The sequence below is a fragment of the Colobus angolensis genome, unplaced genomic scaffold (assembly GCF_000951035.1).
Source record: "Colobus angolensis palliatus isolate OR3802 unplaced genomic scaffold, Cang.pa_1.0 Scaffold156, whole genome shotgun sequence".
Lineage (NCBI taxonomy): Eukaryota > Metazoa > Chordata > Mammalia > Primates > Cercopithecidae > Colobus > Colobus angolensis.
In genome coordinates this window covers 6,137,153-6,149,924 of record NW_012114666.1, presented here as the reverse complement: position 1 = coordinate 6,149,924, position 12,772 = coordinate 6,137,153, and positions in this window count along the sequence as shown.

The window sequence follows — 12,772 nt, the reverse complement described above, 5'->3', positions numbered from 1 at the left end:
TTCTGTGTCCTTCGCGCTGGGAGTTGGAGACTGCAGCTGTTCCTATTCGGCCATCTTGCTCCGCCCCCCTGGAATGTTCGACAGAGACTTTTAAGAAGACTTTAAATCACTGCTAAGGGACTTAGAAGACTTGGGAAAAAAACGATAATGGTATGATGTCACTTTTTGATCAGTAAGTCTATATATTTAATATGATTTCAGGAGAAATGCTATCACTTTTTTGAGCTAGAAAATCTAATTCTAAATTTCAGTTAAAAATATATTAGTAGGAACAGTTAGGAAAATTCTGAAACATACTCTAAAACTAAAATGATTAAAATGTGGTGGTACTAGAGCAGAATAAAACAGATCGATGGAACAGAATCAATTCTGGAAATAGGAACAAATAAATATGAAAATGTATTATGTGACAATAGTGATATTTAAAATCAGTTTGGAAAATACTGATTATTAAATATATGACATTAAGGTATCTGAATAGCTGCCTGATTAAAAACAGGATGAAATCCTACCCTGTTCATTACACTTAAACTTCTGCCAGATGTTCAAGCCTTTAAATGTAAATCATTAAAATGAGCTATTATTTACTAAAAAATGAAACGGAAGAACTTTTATCATTATCACAGGACAAAAAGGCTCTTCTACAGAAACAACACTATATCAAGTAGCCATGAAAGAAAAGATGAATACATTTAACTATATATTGCTGAGGACTATGTAAACTTTGTTGTCCCTCAAAAAAATATGCTCAAAGCCCAGTCATCAGGATTTATGAATGTCAGCTATTTGGACAGAGGGTTTTGGCCAATATAATCAAGTTAGGTTGAGGTAATAGTGGATTGGGATGCATCCTAATCCGATGACTAATGTCCCTAAAACATGGGGGAATTTGGGTATGCAGTTACTCAGGGAAGAAGGCCTCATGGAGACAGAGGTAGAGATTGGGGTGATGCTGCCACAAACCAAGGAAGGCCAAGGATTGCCAGAAACCAACAGAAGCTAGAAGAGGCAAGGAAGGATTTTTCCCTAGAGCCTTTGGAAGGAACATGGCCTTGCCAACACCTTGATTTTGGGCTTCCAGCTTTCAGAACTGTAAAATAATACATTTCTGTTGTTTTCAGCCACTCCATTGGTGGTAGTTTAACACAGCAACCTTAAGAAACTAATATGATTATTTTAAAAAAGAATTTACACAGGGGAAAAATTACACAAAACTAAAGAACAAATGGCAAAAATCTTTGCAACTCATATAATAAAGAACTCGTTTTCTTAATATGTAATGAGTTTCTGTAAGTCAGTGTTTTTTAAAAATCCAACCACTTAATAGAAAATGGATACATGAAGGTTTATAATGTTTTCATTGCTTTGTTGAGACAACTAAAATAAATAATTTAGTATAACCCAAATATGATGATTATCTAATGAGTAGGGTTTGAGCTTTCCTTTTAGCCACATTTAGAACATACACAGCATATTATCACCTTCTTCCTCATTGCTGTAGTGATGAAAGTAAATTTTACTGAAGATATTGAGGGGAGAGAGGAAAAGGACTTATATCACACACCATGCACCAAAACATCATTTTAAAAATTGCCTTTTAAATGCGTCTGTTCATTTCTCAGAGTTCCACTATGAGCCACACTATCTTCTAGTTCTCTTTGTTTTTCCTTCAGCCTAAAATTCCCAACACTACCTCTCAACTATTTTTCTCTTTTCTCTAGTAATTTAGCTCACAGCTTGCATGATCTGGCCAGCAAAACAAAAGCCAGGCCGTTTTCACTGATTCCATCCTTAGAAAGCAGTTCAGGGGCCAACCATTGTTAGTCCCGTGGAGTCCCATCAACCCAGTCACTTTGTCTTTTCTTGGAGCAGGAAAAGAGGGAAAGCCTTTGCTGTTGGGAAAATAAGATCTTCAGATGGCCACAGATGTGAAGAATTAACCCAGTCAGAGCCAGCTTCACGGACATGCCATCTGCACAGTTCCACGGAGAAGGTACCTGTACTTTGCGTAATGCTCTGCTGTCACCATCTTGAAATTCTCAATAATTGTTGAACAGTGGGCTCCACATTTCCATTTGCATGGGGCCCCACAAAGTATACAGTCAGTCTTGGCACAAAAATTATTCAGTAAACAGTTATTGCTGTCATTACTCAAAGCACAAATGCCTTATCTTCTGAGTAATCCAAGAGACAGAGCATCTCAAAGCCTAATACTTTTAAAGAAAAATGTTGCTTTTTTTTTTTTTTTTAAAAAAAAGCAAATGGAGAAGAAAGGGGGTGCAGAAAAAAACTAGCTGCATGAACTTCGAAGCCAGGAAAACTGGCACCATTGCCTTTAGCAAGATGTTATCTGACATATTTTGGCTGAATGCGTCCTTTCATGGGGTGATTAAACAGCAAATATCTCCGAGTAGCATAATGTTTATTAGACGTTACTCTGTTAGGGCAGCTTGTGTTTTCCCTGTATTCTGTTTCCGTATTCAAGTGTGTACAATTTGTTGATTTAAATAAAATTTAAAATAAGCCGTGTTGCTTGAAGAGCTGCTGACAGGGCCTCGTAGGAAACTTTGAGAGGTTTTTTATTAGGAAACAATTCTGTTTCTGTGTCATGTTTTTCTGCCTTATGCTTTTTCCCCAACCCCCTCCCTGTCCTTAGCACCACAGGACAGCAGCCTGAAAACCAACATTTTTACTTTTTTTGAATGTTCTTCTGGCTCTCTGAAATACTTCTATCCATGAGGCAAGGATTCTACGTGTCCATCCTGTCTCCCAGTTTATTAGAGAAAAGGGACAAGCCCACTTCTGACAAGGGTCACCTGCATTCTATGCCAGGAGTCATGTACATTCTAAGTGTTGGATTTTCTGGAGTGTTGATCATTCATTTATTCGTCATCCATTCCTTTATTGTTTTCATTAACCACATGTTTAATTGATGGCAAAGTATAGAGAAGTGAATACTGTTGTATGCCACTGGATAGAATGATGATGTCTCTTTAAAATAAAAATACCTATGATCTGGGCCACGTCATTTGTTCTCTGCTTGTGACCTAGAGAAACCTTCATACATGGACACAGAGACATGTGCAAGGAAGTACATCACATTCTTTGGGAGAAGTGGAACAACAGGAAGTAACCTACATGTCCATCAACAAGGGGACAGTTAAGTAAGTGTGCAAGGGTGAAACGGGGTGTGGTGGTGACGAAGAAGAAAACAGACCTCTATGTACCTACTGTATTAGTCTGTTTTTGCACTGCTGACAAAGACATACCTGAGACAGGGTAATTTGTAAAGAAACAGAGGTTTAATGAACTCACAGTCCCACGTGACTAGGGAAGCCTCACAATCATGGTAGATGGCAAAAGGCACGTCTTACATGGCGGTAGACAAGAGAGAAATGAGAGCCAAGCAAAAGGGAGACCCCTTATAAAACCATCAGCTCTCGTGAGACTTACTCACTACCACGAGAACGGTATAGAGAAAACTGCTCCCATGATTCAATTACCTCCCGCTAGGTCTTTCCCACAACATGTGGGACTTATGGGAGCTACAATTCAAGATAAGATTCGGGTGGGGACCCAGTCAAGCCATATCACCTACGTAAACAAATCCTCAACACATATTTTTGGGAGAAAAAGACAAGTTGCACAAACATCTTGTACCATATGAAGCCGTTTTTAAACAACCAAAAGGTTCTGAAAACATAAAACAATATTTGTATTTTCTATAGGTACATACACGTGCATAAAAATACAAAGGAAATTCTGGCTGTTACAGATGTGTGCTAAGAAAAAATTCTTAGAAAATTGTTTGGAAGAAAAGTCAGCAAATTGATACAGTAGCACAGCTGGGGAGGAGCATGGTAAGGGGATGTACCAGAAGCACCTTCAGTCTTATTTTTAATGACAGTTTATTTTATTATTTTATACATTTATTATTGCTTAATGACAAATCAATATTTCAGCTGACACAAAAAATCCTCTGTAAAAATTCAGGGAGTTAATATTATCTAATAGTTCTCCAATCCATGTTTGATTTTATATATCAAATATATGTTATAGGCACATAGAATTTTTATATAATACAATACCCTACGTATGTGTCCAATAAATATCACTTACAGGCATGGATGAATGAACAAAAGCTGAACGGATACATTTCCCCTCCATCCTTTAGAGGTGCAGGCTCCTGAATTACTGTTCTACCACCTCTTTGCCATATCTGAAATCTAGTTCAGAGAAGAAAATCATGCAAATAATTAGAATTGCCACTTATTGAAGATCTTTCTATATGCTGCTGGCTTTAAAGAATTTTACTTTCCTAATATTCTTTTCCTGTTACTATTGCTGCATAAAATAAAAGGTCACCCCAAAAATTAGTGGCTTAAAGCAACTATTTTCATGTATTCTCAGATTGTGAGGGTGAGGATACTGAAAAGGGCACAAAGCATTAGCTAGTCTCTGCTTCACAACGTCTTGGGTTTCTGCTAGGAAAACAAATACTGGAAGTGACTTGACAGTTGACAGCTGGAATTATCTGGAATGTCTTCTCTCATGTAGCTGACAGTTAATGCTGACCATTAGTAGGAATCTCACTTGGGTCTGTTGGCAGTAACCCCCACATGTGACTTCTCCATGAGGCTGCTTGAGCTTCCTCTTAACATGGCAACCTCAGGGTACTTGAACTTCTGACATAATAGCACCAGATTCCAAATGTGAATACCTCATCTAACAAGGCAGAAGCTGTAGGACTTTTATGCTGTATATTCAAAAGGCATACAGAATCACCTCCACTACATCCCATTGGTTATAAGTAAGTTAAAAGCCTGTCCCAATTCAAGGAAAGAAAAATTAAACTCTTCTTCTGGATGGAGGCAATGGATATGTTCTAGAAAAGCATAGGCCAGGAGATCTTTTACTGCCATCTATAGAAAACATAATCTGGCACACCTTCATAACAATCCTCTTCTGCAAATAGGTGAATAATCCATTTTATAGATGAGAGAACAGGCACAGAGAATACTTTATTTTTCCAAAGTCAAATTACTCGATGGCAAGTGGCTGAGCAAGGATTCAAACTCAGGTCTGTGTGTCCCCAAAGCCTCCTCTCCCCACCCCTCACTGCCATCACATCAGGTGGATATTAAATTCATGTATTTCATCCTGCTTTTATTGCTTATCAGGGACACATACCCAGGTACCAAATGTTATCTTATATAGACATTGCGTCTTCTTGCAATTTTCAGCCCACATGACTGGTTCAATAACCTACCCCTCAGTAGTAAATAGGAAGCCATTGAGATGAGTCTCTTCTGAAGGTCCAGGGAAATTGCTATTAAGAGACCAGAGTTTGAGCAGTGTTGGCAACTTCAGGATGGTAGCTGATCCACAGTGATCGTTGACTCCAGTGAAAAATGATCCTCTGTCTATGTGACACAATTATTTGGGTATTTACCACAAAGGCCCTTAAATGGGCCCCTTTCAATCAGAAAATAAGAAATAAGCTGAGGGAGAAAAATAGCTAAATTTAAATGTAACTGCTCACATTGTTTTGTCCTTAGATGGATGGTAGGTCTCTCTCATTATTCACCAGGCACAGACATGCTACCGAGAGTGATTTGGCAACTTGTGAAGATAAATCACAACCAGGATGGCTGCTGTCACTGTTCCACTGAGAATGTGACTCTGGGGGCTGACAGAGTGTGGGGGCAAGTACATGCGTGGGTCCAGCTGGTGCAAAGTTTGAGAGAAAAAGGAGGACCCAGAGAAAGGAAAACAGAAGAAAAGCAATAAAAATACCATGTCTCCCCCGACGTTGTTCCCCAGTGCCATGCTTTCTAGAGAACTAATGTTTTTGTGAGTCCCCAACAGGTCAGAAGGAAGACAGATGGTGGGTTGCTGAAGCAGGAGGGGAGGAGGTTATGAATTCAACCGTCAATGAGAAGAAAACACAGATTCAATATGTAGCTCAGGAGAAGATGGAAGAAAGCAGCATGGCACTCTAAGAATCTGAAGGGAGTTGTATTTTCTGGATATTTTGGAGGAAATATTTTATACATGACACAAAGCCGAGATCCTCCCAAATTAACTTTGTTTATTCTATATTTGTAACCTATATTTTTGTGATGATAAAAGCAACACCTTCTAATAATTTAAATATTTGCAAATATAGTAAAATGCATAAAAATTCATACGCAGTCTATCTAGGAGTAACCAATGTAAATATCTTGTTATACAGTCTTCCAGTTTCCTTCTTGTATATGTACATAGAACTATATGTCCTGCAAAAATGGGCTTAGATAACACCTAATGTTTTGTGTTCTGCAATTTTCATTGCTTATATCATGAGCTGCTTTCTATGTCAAAAAGTAGACATTTACATAATCATTTTAATGGAGGCTTAATCTTCCATGGTAATATTAGTTTATCAATCCACTATTACTGGATGTTTAGAGCTCTGAATTTGTATCTTTTTGCAAATAATAAAACATGAACAGCTTTGCACATATACCTTTACGTACTTACTTGCTTCTGATGCATTTCTCAAGGTGTTTTTCAGTAAGATGAGGAATATTATTAAAAAGTTATATACATATTACTAAATTATTATTTTGCTAAGTTGTGCCAATAATTATCTAAAGTCAAAGCTAAAAGGATGCAATTTGCTTCTTTCTCTTTCTTTCTCTCTCTCTCTCTCTCTCTCACTCTTCATTTCTCTTTTCCTCCATTCTTCTTCCCTTGCCTCTTTCTGTCTTCACTAGTCAGTGACTGCTATTGTTGAAGCAGTTTATTTTGCTCGGGGAACTTACAGATGAGGGCAGGCGTTGGAAACTGTGGCCCATGGGCCAATCAGGCCCACCATCAATTTTTGTTAGGCCCATAAGCTAAGAATAGTGTTTTTATTTTTAAATGGTTGAAAAAAAATCAAAAGAAGAGTAATCTGTTGTAATACACACAATTACATAAATTTTAAATTTCAGTGTCCATAAATAAGTTTCGCTTAAACATAGTGACTCTGTTTCTTTACATATTGTCTGTGGTGCTTCCACCTTGCAACAGTAGAGTTGAGAAACTGAGACAGATAATGTCTATATTGCTCACAAGGTAAGAAATATTTACTATCTGTTCCCTTTGTAGGAAAAGTGTGTGGACTCCCGAGCTAGCGACAATAATGTTTCTAGTTTTCACTGGAGACCAGGAGCTCTCCCAGGAGAACATCATAGCAGCAGCAGTTAAGAGTGTGATAGTCAACAGGTCTCTTGGGTTCAAATTCCACCTTAGTGACTTACTAACTGTGGGACCTTAGACTGGCTGTTAAAAGTCTCTTGCTAAAACAGCCCCAACTGCAGAAAGGAAAGAATAGTACATACTATTGACAACCAATGTTATCACCAGGATCAAGTAAAGGGAGGAATAAAAAGTGTTTACCATAAGTGCCTAGTGCATAGCGAAAAAATTATTGTTACTATTTGCTTTTCACTTCTGGAAATTTAACTTAAAATTTGTTCAAATGTCTTTAATCCTGGAATTTTAACTTATTCTGTTATTCTTTCTTATCCTTGAATAATTTTTGGTTCCAGAACAGATGGTGCCAATATTATCAAAATAAAATTTATAGTTTGAGAAGACTTCTTAAACGGAATAAGAAAAACCATATACCATTATTTTTTCGCCTTCTGTGATTCAAGTGCCTCTTCACTTACTTATTCATAGATATGGCATGTTAGAATAATTTACTTTCAGGTCTCAAAAGAATGGGGAAGCTATGGCAGGTGCATTATGGGAGGTAGTTGGCCTCATTGAAGATGCCAACTTTCCTCAAGAGTTAGGGTTAAGAGACTCTCTAGTCTAGAAGGCATATGACCCATCCCCAGTCCAATGTCTGAAGACATCAGTTCACAGCCATGCACCGAATACCACAGCTTACCATTTAAAATAGTGGTCCTTATTTGCTGTTCTGCATATATCCCTGGACTGGGCGGTTTGTGGACATGGAAAAACCCGAAGAGGTGTTCTCTCTAGGAATTCACAGATGCTCCTCGACTTACCATGAGGCTGCTTCCTGATAAGCCCATCTTAAATTGAAAATATGGTAAATCGAAAATGCATTTAATCCATGTAATCCACAGAACATCATAGCTTAGTCTAGCCTGACTTAAATGTGTTGTGTTACTTCCATTAGCTTACATTTGGGCAAAATCATCTAACTCTAAGCCTATTTTCTAAGAAAGTGTTGAACATCTCATGTAATTTATTGAATACTGCACTGAAAGTGAAAAACAGAATGATTGTATGGGTGCTAAAAGCACAGTTTCTATTGAATGTGGATCACTTTTGCACCATCCCAAAGTAAAAAAATCCAAACCATTGTAAGTCAGGGACTATACACAAATCTCTTTCATAAACTTGAGACAGATCTTACTGTGGCTAAATAAAGCCCTCTCTGAGCATAATTTAAGCTCACTCTTCATTTTAGAAAGTAAAAGCATTCAAGTGAATATCTCTTAGGTGGGCAGTGAGCACCTGACCTCTACGGGGCAGGGTGGGGGGTATAGAGATGGACCAAGCTCTTGAGCCCTGCTCCCTGGATCCCCATGTCTGATCATTTAGTTTGTTCTAGCTTGAACATCATGCCCCCAGGGATGCTTTCCCTAAACATCCTGTCTGCAGGAGACCTTGCCACTATTTCCCAAAACAGCCCGGTGTATGTCTTTCAGAGCACTAAAAATATAATTATTTATTTGTTTAATCCATTGATTTGTTTACAGTCTATGCCCACCCCCATTGTAATATAAGCTCCACAAAGGAAAGGTCTTGTCTATCTCATTCATCAATGTCCCCCCTGCGCTTGTACAGCATTGGTGTGAATAAATACTTGTCCTGACACTCAAATTACCCACAATTTTGTTCCTCATTAAGACTGACCCTTACTCCCTCTCAACTATTATCTCTCCATTCATTCTACTAAATTCTGGTCATTTTCTTGACACACAGATATCCTTTTCTTCTCTTTTTCACACAATCTATTTCTTCGCCTAAAACATCTTTTCATTCTCCCCGTTTGTACTCCCCCACTTCTTGGCTGACCACCTCTTAGGTATTCTTCAGGTTTCAGCTTCTAGATTATACCCAGCAGGAAGTCTTCCCTGATCATTTTCCATGCCCTGTCTGAGAGTTGCCTCTCTTGAATGCTCCTGTGCCCAGCACACTTCTCATCATTTCTTTCACCCCAGATGGCTATTCTTGCCTGCTGAGTTGTCTGTCTCCCCAGCCAGAACAGCACAGTTCCCAACGCAGTGGCTGACAGGTCGTCAGTGCTCAGTGATGTGTTTTTAATAAATGAATGGTTAGGCTGGGTGCGGTGGCTCACGCCTGTAATCCCAGCATTTTGGGAGGTTGAGGCAGGCAGATCATCTGAGGTCAGGAGTTTCAGATCAGCATGACCAACGTGGTGAAACCCCATCCCTACTAAAAATACAAAAAATAGCCAGGCATGGTGGTGCATGCCTGTAATCTCAGCTACTCAGGAGGCTGAGGCAGGAGGAGAATTGCTTGAACCTGGGAGGTGGAGGTTGCAGTGAGCTGAGATGGCACCACTGCACTCCAGCCTGGGAGACAGAGCAAGACTCTGTGTCAAAATTAATTAATTAATTAATTAATTAATTAAAATAAATGAATGGTTAAACATTGAAGAATCATTGCCCTATATCCATAACACTAACCCATTTTTTTTTTTTTTTTTGAGACAGAGTCTCATTCTGTCGCCCAGGCTGGAGTGTAGTGGCGCCATCTCGGCTCACTGCAAGCTCCGCCTCCCGAGTTCACGCCATTCTCCCGTCTCAGCCTCTGAGTAGCTGGGACTACAGGCGCCCGCCACCTCGCCCCCCAGCTAATTTTTTTGTATTTTTAGTAGAGACGGGGTTTCACCGTGTTAGCCAGGATGGTCTCCATCTCCTGACCTCGTGATCCGCCCGCCTTGGCCTCCCAAAGTGCTGGGATTACAGGCTAACCCATATTTTTTAACACTGTATTAGTCCATTTTCATACTGCTGTAAAGAACTGCCTGGCAGTGGATAATTTATAAAGGAAAGCAATTTAATTGACAGTTCAGCACTGCTGGGGAGGGCTCGGGGAACTTACAATCGTGGTGGAAAGTGAAGAGGAAGCAAGGTACCTTCTTCACAAGGCAGCAGGAAGGAGAAGTGCTGAGTAAAGGGGAAAGATCCCCTTATAAAACCATGAGATCTCATGAGAACTCATGCACTATCACGAGAACAGCATGGGGGAGCCGCCCCATGATCCAATTACCTCCACCTGGCCTCTCCCTTGACACATGAGGATTATGGGGATTATGGGAATGACAATTCAAGATGAGATCTGGGTGAGGACACAAAGCCAAACCGTATCAAACACTGAGAAGAAAGTACGTGTTATTCACTAAACAACAGTAAGAACCAATTTCCCCAACATACAAAACCATCCAAGAAATCATTGAAAAAGAAACAGAATAAAGCCATATCACAGACAATTGACAATAAAAGAATATACTTCATAAATACATATATGACAAGCTGCTCAATACCTGACTCAAGACAGATGTGAATTAATATTCTCCTGGGAGACCACATTTTCTTTTCCAAATTGCAAAAATCAAAAGGTTTGATAATACCCTCCCTGAGTAATTGAATGGGAAAACAGGCCTTCTAGCTTATGAATGATGGGAATGTAAATTCAACAACCTCTACATAGGACAATTTGACAATATTTATCAAACTTACAAATGCACTTACCCTTGGCCCCAGCTAGTCCACTTCTAGGTATTTATTCTGCAGAGACCCTCCCACATGTGTGGCGTGACATGCATTCAAGGTTATTGACTGCAGGGTTGTTGGTAAGAGCAAAACTTTGGAAACTCCCTAAATGCCTCTAGATTCAAGGCACTTAATGAATAATTTATGCTACAGCCACATATTGGAGTGCACTGCAGTTTTTTTTTTTAAAGACAATGCTCTTTATTAATGTATATGGAATGATCTCTGAGATGAAAGACTTTAGGTTTTACAAAAAAGTAAGGCAGAAAAAACTATGTGTATAATATATTACCATTTGTGTAAAGAGAAAAGGGGTGTGTGGGGGTGCTTGTGCTTAAATATATATGTACTTATTTGTGTAAGCACAAAATCTCTGAAATTTGAGAGAAGGGATGCAGCTAAGAGGCAAGGTGGAAGGCTTTTTACACAATAATTTTTGATGATTAGTAGTTTAGAATTGTGTGACTCTATTACCGACCCAAACATTGGGCGAGGGAAAAGGGACAGAACAGAAAGAAAGGGAAGGAGAAAGAGAACAAGAGGGGGAAGGGGAGAGAAAGAGAGGAGTGTGCTCCAAAGGTCAGTCCCAAACCAGGACTAGAACAGTTTAGAACCAGTAGTAGAACAAACTAAGTTGCTCATGGTAACGAGGTTAAGCATCTGCCACTTCACCTACCCTTTCTTCCTCAGTAGTTATAACAAAGTAGAAAAATTAGACAGGCAAATCTCAGCCTCTCACCCCTTTTGTTTCTCCTGGTTTCTCTGATGATTCTGCAATAATTAGCAAGAGCTGGGTGCACGCTTCTAAATCTCATCTATCTGGTGACCCAAGAGATGGATCCACCACATCCCTAGCCACCTACAAAGAAACTCACCAGGCTCTCCTTCCTGGCCTGTCTTAAGACACAGCCCCTGTTCCTGGGGAGGGCTCTGTGATGTCGACTGCTGTAGCAGCAGCTGTCACAGCTCACTTCAGCAGAAAGGATTAAACTGTCCTGAATATGTCAATCAGATATCAAAGATAAATGAACTTTGAAAAAATAAAATGTACAATTTATTTTTAAAAAATAGTCTTTGGGAGACACCCAGAATGCACTTTGAAAAATCTAAGGGAAATGTGTCATGAAAACAAATCCACACTCTGCTGTCCAACTTTAATTTTTCACTGATAACACTCGAGCAGGCTGCAGCCCAGCCAATAAATAAAGATGCTCCACCTTAATGTTCTCCAACTGCCATCTGCTGTGATGGAGGGCCTCTCCCAAAGATGCACTTGCCCCTGCACTTCAGCTCTGACCACCTCCCCTTCCTGGTCCTCTGGATGTTAATGAGCAGGCCCAGTCTTCAGGACTTTCCCCCAAGGACATCCTATGCCGGCTGCTCCAGGAACACATTCGCCAAGGAATCCGCTAAGCTGCCTTGGCATTGCTTGCTGGTTGGGCTTGGTGATGTTTGGGGTTTTAATTCACTTTACTAAAATTGCCTTTCATTCACTTGGTGACAGGTAGTTATTTGTTTTCAGGATTCCATTTGACATTTATTGTTAGCGCAAAACACTAATAATAATAATTAGCGCCTTTTTAGAGTTGTCTGGGGTTTTCGTGCCATTGCTTTGTTACTATAAAACATTCTGAGGCTTTTCTGTGTATAAGATAGTATGATGGTATTTAAATGTAACAAAGGGGTTTATTATACTCAGGCCAGATTGCAGTATCTCTGAGCCCCCTCCCTGTGAGCAAGCCAAGACTTAATATCCTCCCAACTTGTCTGCAATGCTAATACTTATTTTTTTTTTTTGAGATGGAGTCTCCCTCTATCGCTCCACAGAATGGCAAAACCCCGTCTCTACTAAAAATACTATATATATATATAGTATGATGGTATTTAAATGTAACAAAGGGGTTTATTATACTCAGGCCAGATTGCAGTATCTCTGAGCCCCCTCCCTGTGAGCAAGCCAAGAC